The 18,320-nt window shown below is 37.0% G+C and overlaps 1 protein-coding gene across 3 annotated transcripts in view; it reads left to right on the top strand.

Annotated features, from left to right (window-relative positions):
• The window catches only part of robo1 (roundabout, axon guidance receptor, homolog 1 (Drosophila)), a 341,340-nt gene that overhangs the window by 80,583 nt on the left and 242,437 nt on the right, over positions 1–18,320 (top strand). The gene's annotated exons all lie outside the window — the stretch shown is intronic.

The following is an 18,320-nucleotide window of genomic DNA, read 5'->3' as shown; positions in this document are numbered from 1 at the left end:
TTGTTTTTAGAACAAAAAACAATCAAAATGTTGGAAAGAACCAAATGTTCTTTCAAAAGACAAATCCTCCGCGTCTAGAGGTACAGATGGTCTGAAAGTTGAAGTAATTGCAATGTTCATGTACTGTGGGGTCTTTCTTATGCAGCTCACTCTTTGCTACAGGCTTGGTGTCTCAGGTTAAACCTCTGCTTGCTGACATACTCACAAAATGTCTGATTCATGCTTTAGGCCCTGTTTAAACCTGGTATTAAGATGCGTTTTGGTTGATCGGATCATAAGTAGATGAGGGAGACACATACCTGTTTACACCTGGTGTTTTAATCCGTCTCTTTTGTCCACTTTCAACCACTTCTGTCCTGATTTCTTCGAGGGGAAGGTCTATGGGTGGGTAAATGTATGTGTTTTTTCAGATCTTTTGATCTAATGGACAAAATAAGGTCATTTTACATTTTTTTTCGCAATTTACATACGAACTGAACCGGAGATGACGGAAAAACATACGGAGAGCAGTAGCTTTCATTTCTGCTCTGAAAGCAAATGGAGACCAGTGTTAGAAATCAGGAATGGTGAGAGAACATTGTGCTTGGTATGTTTTTCGTCTCCAAACCAAACTTGGGTCTTTAGCCGATAAAGTTTAAATCCCGCCTGGCTAGCTAGCGCTTCCGATACTGTTTACGCATTAGGTCAGTAGGAGGAGAGTAGATGGTCTTTTGTGGCTGTTCGAACACATTCGACCACATGAGCATTTACACTACGAAAGCAATCCGGTTGAATGTGTTTTCAACTACCTCTGGAAGTGGTCGAAAGTGGACAAGCTCAAAACGTTTTAGACCCCGTTTACATCTGTATTTAGCGTCGTCCACTTGTGATCCGATCTACCAAAACTTTTCTTAATACCAGGTGTAAACAGGGCCTTAGATAAGATTCCTCCAAGACCACACATACCAGTGTTTCTTCAAATTATAGGCATGTTTATGTCCCAAGGGTTGATTTTTCTGTTAAAACTGAAAGTTTTAAATTGGTTTATTTTTGTTATATGAAACAACAGTTCTCATTAACTGACTTGGAAATGTTTATTTTCAAATGGCTGTATTTGTACAGATTTTTTTACCCTTGTCCCAGACCTAGACATTAACCATTTAATGTATTTATTGTGAGAAAACAGTAAATCTGCTCTGAAAGCCACAAGACCATGCCGAACACTGAGTGTGTGTGTTAGAAATCAGGAATGGTAAGAGAACATTGTGCTTGGTACATTTTTCGTCTTCAAACCTAACTTGGGTTTTCAGCTGACAAAGTTTAAATCCCATCTGGCTAGCGCGCTTCCCATAATGTTTACGCGTTAGGTCAGTAGGTGGAGAGTAGGCGGTCTTTTGTGGCTGTTTGAACACATTCGACCACATGAGGGTCTACACTACGAAAGCAATCCGGTTGAATGCGTTTTCGACTACCTCTGGAAGTGGTCAAAAGTGGATAAGCTCAAAATGTTTAGAATTCATTTACACCTGTATTTAGCATCGCCAACTTATAATCCGAACGACCAAACGCATCTTAATACCAAGTGTAAAGAGGGCCTAAGTGTCTACAGGGCCAAAAGTGCCCATAGCTGAAGAAATACCCGTGCATGTAATCCTTGTTTTACACCAGATTTACTACAACTTTCTGTGGCAGATTATACTGTATTGGTTTACACAAGTAGCATTGTCCTCAGTCTTGCTCTGCAGCCTCAAAAATCTAATGAAACAACAATGGCAAAAGAACAGCCATCATTCTCCATAATAACACACATTGGTCCTTCTGTAGCTGTGCTGCAAATGTCTTCTGGGCAGGGAGCTGTTCCATTCGTCAGAGGAAATGGCCCTAAAGACTATATCCAGTGTACATTCAAGTACAGTTTATTCTTCTTGCAACAGGGACGCAGTGACACTTCCAACATCCAATCCGATTATTAAAATGGCTCCTCAAGCCACTCGTGTGTGGCGTCTTTTTTTTCCTTTTTTTTTTTTCGATTACTGTCGTGTCTCAGGCAGTAGCTCAGTAGCTGATGTCAAAGAATCCATTTTAAAAGCTTTGACCTTAACAGAATATGCCAGCAAATGGAGATTCAGCGTCTCCAATGACATTTTGCGGCTTAGATAATACAATGGCTATAAAACCTATTTGGAATCACCCCTCACGGTTGTGGATTAAGCTGCTCTGCTTGATGAATTACCCGCCTTAAATCTATCCGAGGGAAATTTTTTGGAGCTTCTGCGGATGTTGTGTTCTTTAGGGGAGATTTAGTTTGATCTGGTGACTTTTGACAGGATTTTGGGAGAGTTTATGACGCAACTATTTTTAAACTTTTGGAACTGATGTGAGCTCAAATTTGGGGTTCCTGGAAATGGGAAATAATTGGTTTCAGTAATAAAAAAAGGAAAAATATGTATTAAAAAAATATGTTTAAGGGTCAGTATCATTTGTCTTGTCTTGGTTTGACTGCAGCATCATTCGAGCGTTGAGGCCTCTGAGCTCATTGAATGACATTATTGAGTCTCGCTGTGGCTGTTTTTGACACATGGCTTTATTGAAAAACCCTGAGACAGTTTTATCGAAAGGACGTCACTTTAAGAAGTGTCGAGATGGCCGTCAAGGAGAATCTATATCTAATAGGCCAACACAGAGCAAACACAATTGAGAAAAATCAATGCCACTTTCACATCTGGTAAAACATTGGATGTACCTAAAGCACTGCTGTCTGTAGGTTTTCATCAGAATGAAGAGTGCTTCAAATGTGCCACACTTTCTAGGGGGATTGTAATACACTGCTTGTATTGTCTCAGTATTAATGGTTTTATAGAGCTGGATCGGTAATTTAATTATGTTTCCTCATAAATTAAAAGACATTAATAAGCATTATTCTTTGAATAATTATTGATTCTTATCAGCATTCTCTAGTCAGATATTTTTGTAAAATGACTGCTTAACTGAAGACTCTGTCAAGAATCGATCTATCTTCTGATAATAACTGGTTAACTGTATATTTATTTATCCTTTACTTAAGACAGTGTTGCTTTGACTTAACAGAAACTGCTCTAGGGAGGTATCTTTCAAGTTTCTGACCGCCTGCTACCATTCATCCTTTCCTCTCAGGGAGAGATTAAGAGAATCTGAGTTTGAGTCTATGAAAACCACGTCAGGGGAAAAAAGCCGAGTGCATAAAGATGAAAAGCGTGAGCTTTTGTCTCGGGTCGGTAGGGAGTCCCCAATCCAGTGGCAACGTGTTGCCTTCTCCACCCAAGTGTGAATGTCACTTCACTCTACGTGGGGGCTCTTATAGCCCCAGAAAATGAGCGAATGTGGAAGGAGGGGCAGCGGTCTCAGCTGATAACCCTCAGGAGTGGCATATGAGACGGCGCAGACAGCGAGCGGGTGGCGGCACAGATCCGCCTGTTAACTCGGTCGCTGTGGGGTCATGGCCGGCGGTGTCGTGCGGGGTGCCACAGGTGGGGCGCGGCTCGGTTGGCACTGATGAAAGAGAAGCGTAATAGATCTGCCCCCTTCCCCCAAGCCCTCTCTGTCCCAAAGCCACCTGAGCAAGTTTAACATCCCTCCGCTCTCCTCCCCTCTCCAAACCTCCTACTGCGCCTCTCCGTTTCATCTGCCTCCATCTGAGCGAAAAGGGAATTTCAGCAGAATTAGACTCATGTGAGTGATTTTGTGTGTGTGCGCGAAAAAGAACTAAGAGTTTAAATCTTTCTCTGTGTTAATCTGTTAGTATGATGGTTGTGTTGTAGAACAATATAAGAATATTTATTTTTAATAAATGATTATTTTTAATTATGTACGATAGATAGATATTGCTCATATACTGCCGAATCACAGCCGTGCTGATATACAGCCATATCGCACAGCTACTTGCGTGATATTGTGTTTATACAACGGTTCGACGGCACAAATGTGTAAATAAATAGAAAAAAAACAACTGAGTGTCTTTAAAACCCTCTTTTGTGCAGAACTACTTCCTTCCGCCATGGATTCAAATCTCAAGTTGAGTTTGACCAAGCCGCCGTTGCTGATTGCAAAATGTCACTTTAGAACTAGTAACGAAGGAATGTTGAGTCCCTCCATTGAAACTCATTGTATTTTGTACAGTATTAGAGAGAAAGAGAGAGAGAGAGATTGCCTGAGTGAGCATTACCTGTGTCTGATATAACATTCATTCTTCAGGTCGAAGTCTATAATATTATATCCATTATAAAAATCCGTTTAAATGTCCGCTGAGGAAAGTGATCCTTGTATTTGTCCTTTTTACAGCTAAGGGAATTTTCCATAACATACAGCAAAAAAACAACGTCTTTTGATTACAAAAGTCCCTTTCAAATTAAAAGTCTCTTGCGACTGACTCATTCACTTGTAAAGTTTGCCGCCATCTAATGGCGTATTAATGTAACTTTCACTCAATCCATATTACGCACTAATGGATCCTTTCTCAATACCAAATACAACATATTATTTATATAAAATAATATTTATTGAACAACAATATTTAAATTAACAACAATAGCCATTATAAATGACAATAGGAAATAAACACAATTGTACAATTCACTCAAATGTAAAAAAAAAAAAAGCAGTGGAACAAGTAATAGATTAATAAGACGAAAGATTGCCCATTTTATGTACCCAAAATGAATTATATCTCATGTTTAAACACTATAAGAGCCAGTGGCAAATTCCCGGAGCACTGGCCGAGATGAAGCTGTGCTCGGCGGGTACACGAGCACTGAACGGCCGCTGACAGACTGGAGCTTGCATCTCCGAAAACATCTAAAACTAAAAAATAGGTGCTATGATTAAATATGAGTCACATATTTCAGGTCTAAACAACTACATTATCACCTAAAAACTCTTAAAACTACAGTTCGTGGTACAACAAGTGTATTATTTGTAAAAAAAAAAAATATGGTGGATTTGCTCGGCTGCCATGACAGTCGCTTCAAGCTGAGTGATACAAACGGTGAAAAGGAAGGAGTGCTGTTATCACTAGAATATCGCACAGCTCTCAGCCAATCAGATTCGAGAAACAGAATATAATATAAATATATAATATGTATGTATATACCATCATTTCTTCTACAATTATATATACACGATATATTCTTTCACAACTCTCTCGCTCTCTCTACATATATATGATTGATGATTATATGATTATTATCTCATGGTTGAAAATAAAACAAAAATGAGTGTAATTATATATGTCATCCAAACAAAGCGCACATATCAACACAAGAGCTTGCTGTTTATCCCATGTGCAGAAATTTGACTTGCAGTGTCTACAGTCGCCCCCCGGCCCATTAGGAATCCATCAAACTGATGCGTAAAAACAGCCCCCTCCACCCATCTCCTCGTGCTTTCATAAATACCTCCTCACGGGGCCGTTCCCCGCCCTGGCATGGACTCTCTTTGGGTATGTGGTGAAATTCAATCAGATGCTTAATTACATCTTAACACAGGTTCCTCGCAGCTGGCTCCTATTCCCCTGCTTCTGATTAAGGGGATTAGAAAAATGAAATTTAGCAGCGGATTTGCATACTGCCACTGAGAGGGAGCCGCCAGCACATGTCTCAGGACACTGTTGAGATGTCTCGCTCACCCGGCCGTCGATCTATCTCTACGCCCCTGTAATCCTTCAAATGAGCCATAGGTAAAAAAAAATAGCTGCTGTCTTGCACTGCACAGTCAGTGCATGTGGATTCTTGGTTTGCCATTCTAGAAATCCTATTTTGGTTTATTGGGATTAGTGTGATAATTGGAAAATTAGATAATTGTTTATTGTTGTGCTATTTGTTAACTTGATTTTGGAGTTAAATATACAGGATGGAATATATTTAACCATTTGGATTTTATTTTGCAGTATTGTAGTATTTCAGTCGTATTGTGATAAATATTTAGTACACTTACACATAGCCTATGTGATATAAATACATACAGGGATAAGTTGTTTCTCCTGATAGTTGTTTTTTTGACCCCATTAACTTTCAAAATATATGATAAAGGGATAATTCGCCCAAAAAAAACAGTTTCAATGTTGTTTGGTTCCCAACATTTTTCTGAAAATCTTCTTTTGTAGCTATTCTACATTAAGTCGGGTTTGTAACGACGTAAGGTTGAGAAAACAATGACACAATTTTAATTATTTTATTTAGGGGATAATGTAGGCTAAATAATGTATTTCTGACCACAAGGAACATTTTAGCAATTTCGGATTAAAATAAGTCGAACATGTAGCAAAACTTTAGTTTTGTTCATGGGTTGTATGTGAAACTCTTACAACGAGAAATACACCATTGGGTAAATAAGATTCCCAAGGATCAACTTTTTATCCTGAACTTTTTATTCACAGCGGCTGAACTAAGCCAGTCCCGCGGTATAAAGATCTCACCTCACCGTAGCGCCCCATTGATCCACCCCTAAATTATTCCTCTGCTCCTCTCTGAGGGCTTACGAGCTTATTAATGAAAGCGAGGTCGCCGCCAGACAGCGTCGACGTTATGTATTTCAGCTCACCCGGGGTATTTGCATTATGGGTGTATGTGTATTTACTTACCCCAATTAGCCGCTCCATGCGCTAAAGGAGCCATTTTGGATGCTAATTTGAAAACAAACTGCATCAATCATTCACATTTTGCTTTTTGAAGAACGACGGTAATTAATCCCAATGAAACTCTATGATTGCCTGTTTAAGGTTGAGGTAAAGCTCGGGTCGTCTGTCTGGAGTCAGCCGTCTGTTGAATCAACAATGTGAGGCAGCGCTGCCCTCTGTTGGTCGAGTTAAGGAACTGCCGCTGTCTGATTATTGTGGCTTCTTGAAATGGTTCGTTAAGTGAGATTCAGTTGTTTAGACTATTCAAATAATTATTGATAATTGTTTTATTTAAGGGAACTATACGTAAGCTATATTTTAAAATGTTAGACAAATGTGAGACCAAAAGTTATTTTGCAGCACCGGTGTATCAGAAAGGTAATATGTTATGCTGGTAGCCTAGTACTGAATTATTACTATACTTATGTACCGTGGTATTTACACAGTAGGCCTACTCTCAAATGAACTTCCCAAGAATATATAATTTTCCATGTCCAAAAGACACCGTATTACCATTGTACCATGTCTAAATATGTGCTACGTTTTTGTTGATGAGATTGAAGCATATTGGTCATATTTGGTCATATAGTATTCCAAAACAGCGCACAGAACAAAATGCTACTCCTGATTATTAACAGAATCTCTGCAGATTCATTCTCATGATATCCTTTGTTCGACTCCCAATGAGATGCTGCCATCTACTGGACCAAAGGCGACTTACAACTGCAAAAGATAGACGGGGAAAAGAATAGCGCTAAAGAACCTCTACTGTCTGTATGATTGACTGAAAAGTTTTTCAGAGAACACGTAGTCATTGAAAATGCCTTGGAGAGCATGATTCTTTGAGGAACCCAAGGAATTTTCGTTCAAAGAGAGCTTTTTGAAGAGCCATTTGCAATTGAAAGGCTCAACTGGGAGCAAAAGGTTCACTGAAGTGTTTTTTCACTGAAGTGTAAAGATTCAGAGAGTTAAAAGAGATCACTCTTGCTCTTTGGGACAGTGAATATATTGATATAAGTCTGTCAAAATAAGTTAATTTTTTTTTTTGTTTGTTTGTTTTTTTTGACTAGTCTCATTTCAAACTACAATGCATTTTCCCGCTAAACATCTACTGTCTCCTCAAACACTGACTCTTTTTAGTAATACATCCTACACCACACAGGTGTCAGGGGTCCTTTGATACTGTGCAGAAATCCATAATTTGTGCAAAAAAGTAATACTTACAAAGAAAGTTTGTGGATTCTTATTTTGAGGTTTTCTTTTCTCTTCTGTGGGGTTGTTGTTGTACTGCTTACTGTATGTTCCAGCACTGCCCTCTGCTGGTCAAAACATTTCTGGCGAAATCTCTTACAGTGAAACCGGTCTAGAGTTGTTCAGGTTGCATTTCACCAAAATCCCATCCCTACACCCCTTCCCCCAAGTTCATTCGGTTTAACCGTCCAAAGGCCAATACAGCCATTTCAATTGTGATTAAAATATCATAAAATGTAAATGTATATATTTTTTATTCTGGTATGATTTTATAACATCATATATCAACATAGTGCAAAATGGTATTAAAATTATTGTGTAGAAGTCGTTGCTTTGTTATGAGAAAGAATGTCTGGAAATATATAAGTATAAAGGGACCATTCTGGATCAAGTCATGCGGTCAATATCATGTGACAGGATGTGACATCATTCAGACACCTGCAAAGGACCACATGGTCATGAAGCAAAGTAACTAACTCTCTTTTAACTATTTGAAAAATTCATGTTTTCACTTTCTCATGTCCCGAAACATCAGGTCATTCGGTACAACCGCTATAAAACATGGAAAATGTTGTAATATCTTAATAACTTGTACTAAATATAAAATGTTTTATTGTCCTTTTGCTAGCTACGGTAGCTAGATATCAGTCTGTTAGCATTGTTTGAAAATATCATCATTCGGTAAAACCAAAAGTGTCATTCGGTAAAACCGAAATTTTGATTAAACCGAATTACTTTGTTGGTGACAAATTTTGTCCATCTTGTAAAAAATGACACAAGCAGTGTTAATTGATTTATAAAAACCACATAATCTCATTGTTAACACTTAATAAAACTTCAAAATTAATTATATCTCCATTATGTATGTGTGTGTGTGTAAATATAAATATATATATATATATATATATATATATAAATGTGTGTATATATATATATTTTGCATAAATAATATGTGATCTGCTATTAGGATGATTCTCATTATTGTAATAGTTTTAGTAATTTTTTTCTTTACTTAAAAAATATTTTGTTTTTTAGTTTTACTTAATATTTTTCCATTTTTTTTTTTTAAAATTTAATGAAAGGCAGTGCAACAAATATCATGCTACATCAATACTACATCATTTGTTTAAAATTTAAAATGTGAAAATGATAAATAAATGATGCAAATTTTGTAACATCGCCCTCGGCTGGTCAAATTAATAGCATTTAGAGCAATTTAAACTGAGACAGGACAGAAAAACATTAAAACCTTATATCAAATTGGAATAATTTATGATAAATGTTTTTCCTTTATTACTGTGAGCTTTAGCAAGTAAACAAAATCTCACAGATACACACACAGGAGAAGAGAGCGATATTAGCAGTAAATCTGTTTAGCTTCTTATAGATGCAGACGTACGTCCTCTAGCTGTAATTACTCTTACCCAGTACAGAGCAGTAAAGAGAGACGCTAACAAAACAGAACTATCCGCTCATGCAGAGAGGGCAGTATAAATCTGCCCGTGTGTGCACAGCGCAGTCTCTCGTCAGGGTCTGGCTCTATTATAAGACCGCAGACGAGGCAGTATTCATCAGAGTTTTACACTTCTTCTGCCTCATCACTTCATTCACAGTGAGTCATCAGTCTCAAACACGCCATGCTTCACAATTTCTATTTTCAAACCTCTGTAGGAACTTTGTTTATGGTTGAGGGTGTTTTAGCCTAGAAGAAGGTGTCCAATTCTGCTCCTGGAGTCCACTGTCCTGCAGAGTTTAGCTCCAACCCCAGGTAAACACACCTGAACCAGATAATCAAGGTCTTACTAGGCATACTAGAAACGTCCAGGCAGGTGTGTTGAGGCAACTTGGAGCTAAACTTTGCAGGACCGAGTTTAACTTTCCGAGTAGAATGGTTTGTTATGGCTAGTGTTGAGGTAAATCATTGTAGTAACATGAGTTATGTAATCGGATTACTTTTTTCAAGTAACTAGTAAAATAACACATTACTTTTTCAATTTACAACAAAATATCTAAAGTTGTGTTTCCACTGCAGGAACTTTCCCCAGGAACTAGGGACTTTGGGGTGGCACTCGGCGTACATGCAGTAATTAAAGGGCTAGTTCACCCAAAAATGAAATTTACCCCATGATTTACTCACCCTCAAGCCATCCTAGGTGTATATGACATTCTTCTTTCAGACGAATATAATCAGAGTTATATTAAATAATGTCCAGGGTAATCCATGCTTAATAATGGGAGTGGATGGTGCCCCAAATTCTAAAGACAAAAAAAAAAATGCACTCATCCATTATAAAAGAAGTCCTCACGGCTCCGGGGGGTTAATAAAGGCCTTCTGAAGCGAAGCGATGCGTTTGTGTAAGAAAAATATCCATATTTAAAACTTTATAAACTGTAATCTCTAGCTTCCGCTAGCTGTCGTACGCTCATTCACGAGAGAGTGGCGTTCCAGCTTGTGACGTAAGACGCAAAGTTTTACACTTTTTTGTGTGTTTTTTGTTAATAAACAAGCAAGCCCAGCCCAGGTAAGTAATGTAACGCATTACTTTCCATAAACAGTAACTAAGTAACACATAGTAACACATTAGTTACTTTTTTAGGGATTAACACAATATTGTAATGCATTACTTTACAAAGTAACTTCCCCCAACACTGGTTTTGGCATAGGCTACAAGAAGAGGATATGCTAACCAGCCAGACCTGGAGCCTTTGGCATAGAATTTTGACTGTATAGTTTAGTTTTTAATTAAGAAAAGTGATGAAGCTTGCTAGAATATTTTTTTTGTGTGTGTGTAACTTAGCTTGTTTATGAGGTGACAAAGCTTGGGTGACCAAAATCACATTTCCTATCTTTCTCTGTGGCAGCACAATAATGCTAATATGCATAAAGCAAAAGTTTAATCCTAAATGGGCATTGATTGTTCTTCATTTTCTTGCACTAGTGCTAAAAAAGCTTCGTGTCTTTATCAGAGATCCCGTTTGTTCACATAAAATTGTGATTTTTAGATGAAATTTCTAGGAGAACTTAAAGCAGCAGAAGAAAATAATCCTAACAGTGGTAGTTTAATATATATAATATATATATATGTGTGTATATATATATATATAATTTTTTTTATTATTTATTTATTTTTTAAGTTTTATTAATTTTTTTTCATTAGTTTCTATTTACACTCCGTAAAAATATGTTCTGTATTAATCTGATGGAATTTTCCGTATTAATTTTTTACAGGTGTTTTACCTGTATTTTGAATTTTGAACTTCACTGTGTTGTGTTTTAGGGTTAACGGAAATGTACGTAAAATTACTGGATAATGTCCTGGTAATTTTCTGCCAGTACATTATCCATTTTTTTTATTTATTTATTTATTTTTTTTTTTACAGATTTTTTTTTTTACATTGTAGCTTTAATTTATTTTTTGCTTCCATTTTAGTTTAAGCAATTTTAGTACTTATTACCGTTTAAGTTTTAAGCTTTTCATCTGTTTTTATTTATTTTATTTAATAGAATATTTATTTTTATTTTTGAATAAAAATAAAAGTTTGATTTTAGCTCCATTTCAACTACTGAAAATTATTTTTTTAAAATAATTTGATGTACTTAACAATAACAACACTAGACCTGAAATGAAAAGACTTTTTTTGTTTTTCTGTGCTTTTCTCTGAATACAAATAGCATACAAAGTACATTTTATCGTCATTTGAATATATCATTTTCTATATATATATATATATATATATATATATATATATATATATATATATATTATATTTTATATAGTCAAACCAAAAATTATTCAGACATTTTTTGATATATTTTTACTAGTGGGTGCAGGACACTATAGTTCATTTATGTAAGTGAGGATAGCAAAATAAAGTAAACTGTGACATATTATACCCAAAAAATTCTTCTAAAATTGATTAAAATTTGGAACCAAAAATTATTCAGACACTTTGACCTGACCATGTTTGGCTTAAGTGTTATCTGACATAGTTAAGGTTTTTTTTGACACAGTTTAACTCTGAGATCTTGTCATATTTTATTACCACTTTTTAAACTGTAGTGAATAAACTGTAATAAAGAATGAAATGTTCAAGGTGATTGAATACATTTTGGTTTGACTGTATAATAAAATATAGTAATATTTTAACACATCGTTTTCGAATGTAAAATATTTTCTATTAAAAAGTTTCAGGAAACAGAAATGAACCATGTAAAGGCTCAAACTATGATACCTGGAGTCCAGGTCGTCATGTTCATACTTTCTACTTTTACAGATTGTATGAAAAGAAAAAGGTGACCCGTCTCTTTGCCTCTAAATGAAGAAGAAAGGCTTTGTGTAGGGCAAACTACACAACAGCTCCTGATAAGCTAACAAGCCTCATGATTACCTCGCTCATGAGTAATGGCTGCTGTTTGCCTGGTCTTGCATGCATTAACCTTCAGCCCACATCAGCTGTTAATTGATTCCGGCTCTCTGGATCTGTTTCAGCGCTCTGAGGAGAGGGATACAGCTGATTGATTGGGGGGACAGAGCAAGTGTAGTGTGGGCTCCCCAGGGCATATCGGTTATGATGGCAGGCCCTTTTCCTGTCAAACACTTTTTAGCAACATTTCACTGGTTATTTAATCACTTTTACAACTTGTGTTATTTCTTATTTTGAAAATGAGAGAATCTTCAGTAACTAAAATTTCACTGTATACTAATCAGTCACAATTTATGTTTTCATATTTGCAGATTAAAGACAATGGGATCTATTCTTTTGTGATTTAAAGAGGACCTCTTATGCAATTTTACATTTTCAACTTTCTTTAGTGTGTAATGTTACTGTTTGAGCATGAAAAAAAGTCTCCAAAGTTACAAAGCACAAAATCACTCCAGAGGGAGTTATTCTCTATATCAGTAAACACTGTTTCTGAACTCCCTGAAACGCCTCCATTGTAGTCTTGAGTTTTCTTCCTCATTTAAATAATTCCGATCAAGGCACACACACACACAAAGGGGGTATTACTAACTCGCTCTTTAAATAACAAAAAAAATTGCGCCATTGACTTTAGACCATGACCAAGGATTACAATGTAAAAGATTATTATTGTGTGCATAAAGAAAAAAAATGCTTTGGTGGAATCCGGCTTTTCCCATAGATTGTCTGTTCGCGCGCATTAACCTCATGCACGAGCAGATCCGTTTCCTCACTAGAGAAGCGTTCAGTTTTTTCTGCTTGCAAAGTCTGCCATGTAAATAGCGAATCCACCATGGTGCGAGCGCAACTGCCTTTTAAAGGGAATGGGAGATGGGTTTATTGCACATTACGCCCAAAACACACCCATTACTCATTAAGAGAATAGGGACAACCTTTTAAGACCGTGCGCCGGGTGCGCCGACAATTGTTCCAGTTGTTAAACTAGCAAAAGTGGATTTGGACACGGCCTATGTGCACTTACTAGACCATGCACTTAGATTGTTAAAATAGGGCCCATGGTAAGGGACATGACATTTCCCATATAGCGAAGCGCTTGACCAATCGCAATACACTGGTCCAGCTGGCCAATCAGAGCACATTGTGCTTTTCAGAAGGAAGGGCTTCATAGACAAGAACTAAACAGAGCGTTACTGACAGACTGGGAGGAGAGGTGCTGCAATAATGTCAAATATGTGAAAAAATGATAATTCAAGCATGAAAACCTATTCTAGTAGACCACAAAAACAAAATCAAGACTTTATAAATGGACATAATATGGCCTCTTTATATGCATAAACTAAATTTATTCTGACAGAGATTACACTATGGAATCTTAATCACCTTCTGTGGTTGAAACATTATATTGCGCGTTAGTTTAAAAAAAAATCAATTTTCTGTAAGGATTTTTAAGTGTATGTAGTTACTCTGTCCACCATGTCCTCTTGAAGTTAATTTCGTTGTTTTTTTTTAACCCTCTTTTGAAATTTGTATAGTATTGTACTATAGTATTGTACACTAGTATTGTACTTTCTGTAATTTTATCAAACAGGATGGAACATTTTAGATGAAACAAATCAAGTAATGCCAAATATATTACACAATTCATCAAATCCATTACTAATACTTTGTTTGTGTTGTTCATTTCCAACCAGAAATGATGTCACTTTCATTTGTTGTAGGGAGATTTTGAGTAATCATCCCCCCCAAACACACAAACACACACACACACACACACAGTTCTTTTTGTTTGTTCTCTGGTTAATGTTTTGTATGTTAAAAGATCACAGAATGTAGTTTTAATTCACATTTGGTGAGGCCTCATATAAATTTTTTTACAGCTCAGATGATGGATTGTAAAAGGAAGAGCAAGCAGAGGAAGAGATTGAAGTGAGGGTGGAGACACTGGAGTTGCATTCATTTTGTGTGTGTGTGTGTGTGTTGGCAATTGAGCATCTCTAAATCACAACTGTGGACAAGGTCAACTGAAGAATAACTCGACAGCTTTTGTAGGGAGGCCACAGCCCGGTGCTGTTTCACTTATTGCTTCCAGGGTTTTTTTTTTTTTTACATCTAAAGTAGGTGATGTTCTGCCGAAAACACTGAACAGTTTCATGGTCACAATTCAATTTATGTATTAATTCAGTTCAGATCACCTTGTTTAAAGGGTCGACTAATTTCCTTCACTTTCATATATGGGTGGTGGTGGTGGGGAAACGGCTTAAACCAGCATAAGTCCTTTAAAGTGCTCTCCCAACCTGGCAAAGCGAGTTAGTGTTTTGAGCCAAGTATATATATATATATATATATATATATATATGGAAAATAAATTATATATATGGAATATTTCTATTTTGTATATGTAAATTTTTGTCATTTTAACCAAGATTATCTTCTGTTGAACATTGGATTTTTGTGTTTCTCTTTTCACCCTCCTCGCTGGTCTGTTCTTAAAGTTGCTTTATTGCTTGCAAATGGCATTATAATGGTAATGTGGCATCTATGGTAACAAAGTAGGCCGCAGGGTCCTTTGCTTCCTCATAAAAGTAATTACATGGTAGGAGTAATCATTAAAGTTTCATCAAAGCAGGGCTTCATCAGCCGCTAATGTAAGCTCATTTACTTTTTTTCACATATTTTCAATATATCAATAAATGAAGAAAGGGCTTAGAGCATCAACAAGCACCATCTAAAGGATCTAAAAGGCATTTGAAGGTGTTGATGTCCATCTCCATTCACTTCAGCTGATCAAAGGAACGAGCTGAAATTCACATAAATTGATTTTATCATACTTTGCCAAGCAGATATAAGCATGTGGTTTAGTGTTCATCCAGAAAGAACAGAATAACATTAGTATATGGTTCCTGTTTGGTTGTTTTTGGGAACCGATTTGTACTAGGGATCAGGGAATAGCAGGGAGTTTTTTGCATGACAATGTAATAGGAATGTATACAGAACGTTCTTCAGTGGTTAACTAATGTAATGTTGTTATGAGAACCAAACATAATTTCTGGATAAAAACCCTGTGAGGAGTGAGCTATGAGCAGGACCTTTTTCATTTAAACACTGTGTTAATGCTTTTATCTGTATGTGGAAGAGACTTTAAAACACCATTCTATAATTTAACACTCACCAAAACACACATATCTGTCCTGTTTTGCAATGTACACACATGTTTGTGTGTGAACAGGTGTGTATGAACAGGTGTGTATGGTCAGTGGGTGTGCTGTTTGTTGCCTGTGTGGAGCTTGATAGACATGCTTGAGTTGCACAGACAGCTATATGGGAGCATGCTGGGAATACTGAAGACAGTATTATGCTGACTTTAAATCAAGTCAAGTATTTAACAAGTTATAAAGTAAAATAGCTTCCGCCAGACTGCCTTCCGTATTCAACTTACAAAGAAAGCATAACTGATGTTGCGTCAGTTACACTTTTTTTCTAAGTTGAATACGGAAGGCGTAGGACGTAGCATGCGTTTTGAACTGCAAGAGGCGTTTCACTTTCTTCATAAGTTGAATACGGAAGGCAGTCTGGCAGAAGCTAGATATTTTACTTTATAACATGTTAAATATGAATATTTTTCTTACACAAACACATTGCTTCACTTCAGAAGGCCTTTATTAACCCCCCCGGAGCCATGTGGAGTACGTTTATAATGGATGGATGCACTTTCTTGAGCTTCATACTTGTTGATCCCGTTCACTGCCATTATAAATCTTGGACGTGTCAGGATATTTATTAATATAACTCCGATTGTGTTCATCAGAAAGAAGAAAGTCATATACACCTAGGATGGCTTGAGGGTGAGTAAAACTTGGGGTAATTTTCATTTTAAAGTGAACTAATCCTTTAAAATTTCTTCAATAGCATAAAACAGCTTAAATGTAACTCTACACCCTTGCTTCATTTTGTATGCGCGGATACATGAATATGTAAATTAGTCCCCACCTCCACTCAGTCACACCAGCTCGGACTACCTGATCCACTTGGTCATCTAGTAAACAAGTGGAAATATTGGTTTAATTCAGCCATATACGATTGAACCAGAAACTGATTCCGAAGAAGATGCATATGGGTTAGCTAGCATGTTAGCTTAGCACACTACCAAAACATGACAATTTATGAGATTAAAACCATGTTTTGCTCCAAACTTACTTTATATCACAAGTCGCGTTTTTTAAATTACCTTCTGTGATGTGATGTGGCCTTGGATCAAACAATCAGACAGAAATATATTATTTTATGGTATTCTGCACAATGATAAAAGCTATGTCGATTAGCATTGCATTATAAATATAATCTATTACTATGAAAATACCTGACATGCCATGAAGGACACAGATAAACCATATATCGTCGCAGTCATGTGTTTATTGTCTTCAAAAGTGTCTATCTGCATGTTATAGTGATCTTTGGAATCCTTTGTTTGATTTTTCTGGAATGTCACATGATATGCCTGTTCATCATGAGTGCCATTTGTGGACAAAATGTGCACAGAGCGCCCTTAAGCTGCCAGTATGAATTGAAAACACAGTACTTCAGAGTATCCAGCGCTAATAATGATTACATCAGCGCATTTTGGGTAAAAAATGAATAAATATTACTCCTCTGTATAGAAATTTGACATAAATATATGAGAATTCATCAATATTTCTCCAAATGCGCATGCTTTTTGAATAAAATCCCTGAGGGATGTTGTTTTGTCAAGCGTTTTCATGACGACCATACAGGAGTTTTTTTTTTTCTCAATGAATGTGGCTGGCGCTCATATTTCAATCAAAAGGTATCAACTCAGCCTTTCATATTTATAACTTCTGACACATATTAACAAATTACAGTCATTATAAGATTTTGAGAGTAAAACAGAGGTCAAAAATTGAAGCTTGAGTCTTTTTAATTATGTATAGTTTCTCAATGTAATTACATCTAGCAGTAACATTGAACTAATTTAAACAAAGAACGCTTCAGTGAGTCGGCGTCCTCATGAAGGTTAACAGATTAAGCATTCACCTGTTATATATATATATATATATGCAATTATAAATTATATAAATGCAGCCTTGGCGAGCATAAGTGACTTTTAAAAGCATTAAAACAAATCTTACTTAAACTTTTTGTTGTTAGGAAGTGAAAATATTGCGACCAAACTCACATTGCAGTTATGATTTCTAAGTAGGAGCTTCCCAGGAGGACTGTAAGGAGCTTTACTGAACAAGTCTGTCTCACTTCAGAGGAGCTGTAACTCGACTGACAAGAGCTGCCTTAATGGAACGTTTGCCACTTGTTAGCTTGAATTGACTTTCTCTCTCATACACGCTCTCTCTCTTTCTCTCTCTCTCTCTCACACTCACTCAGCTGCTGTGACTGCAGGATTCAGCCATCCACTTTTGATTTATCTGCTGTTTTCATATCAACAGAAGCTTCTCCCTGGTGCCTCGGATGAGGAGAGGAAAGGGAGGCTGTAACAGGGACCACCGCTGCTCTCCGGAGGAGTAGCGGTGTGCCGATATCTTTCTTACACCTGCCACGCTGTTTTCAACGACTCTCATTTTCACACAAGTCTCCTGTGTCCAAATTGGATTTCAACTGAAGCTAGAGAACGTCTAGAGAGCTGGTGTGGTTGTAAATATTCTGGAGTGACTGGGTGGGATGAAAAGATCAATACTGCGCTGCTGAACCTGGAATTTCTTGTCTCATCTTCTTCTGGTGGTAAAGTAACAGTGTGCAGTTTGTAGCGACACCTCTGAAGGGTTTGGGAGCGTTCAGTTCAGCTGGATGTGATGTGAAGCTGTGTGTGGATCTTTCTCTCTGGAGACAAACTGGAATGAGGGCAGGGCTGGTGTTACCCATCAGCCTCCTGCTGCTGGGGGTCTGGACGGAGCTCGGGCTGTGCTGGGATGGGGACAAGCCGGGGAGAAACAAGGGTGGGTGGAGATGGAAAGGGGACAGGTCTCGTAAGTAACCGCCCTGCTCTTAATCG

Source organism: Ctenopharyngodon idella, chromosome 15, assembly GCF_019924925.1.
Source record: "Ctenopharyngodon idella isolate HZGC_01 chromosome 15, HZGC01, whole genome shotgun sequence".
In the NCBI taxonomy this organism is placed as follows: domain Eukaryota; kingdom Metazoa; phylum Chordata; class Actinopteri; order Cypriniformes; family Xenocyprididae; genus Ctenopharyngodon; species Ctenopharyngodon idella.
Note: the sequence above shows the minus strand (reverse complement) of the source record. Positions and strands in the feature narration are given on the sequence as shown.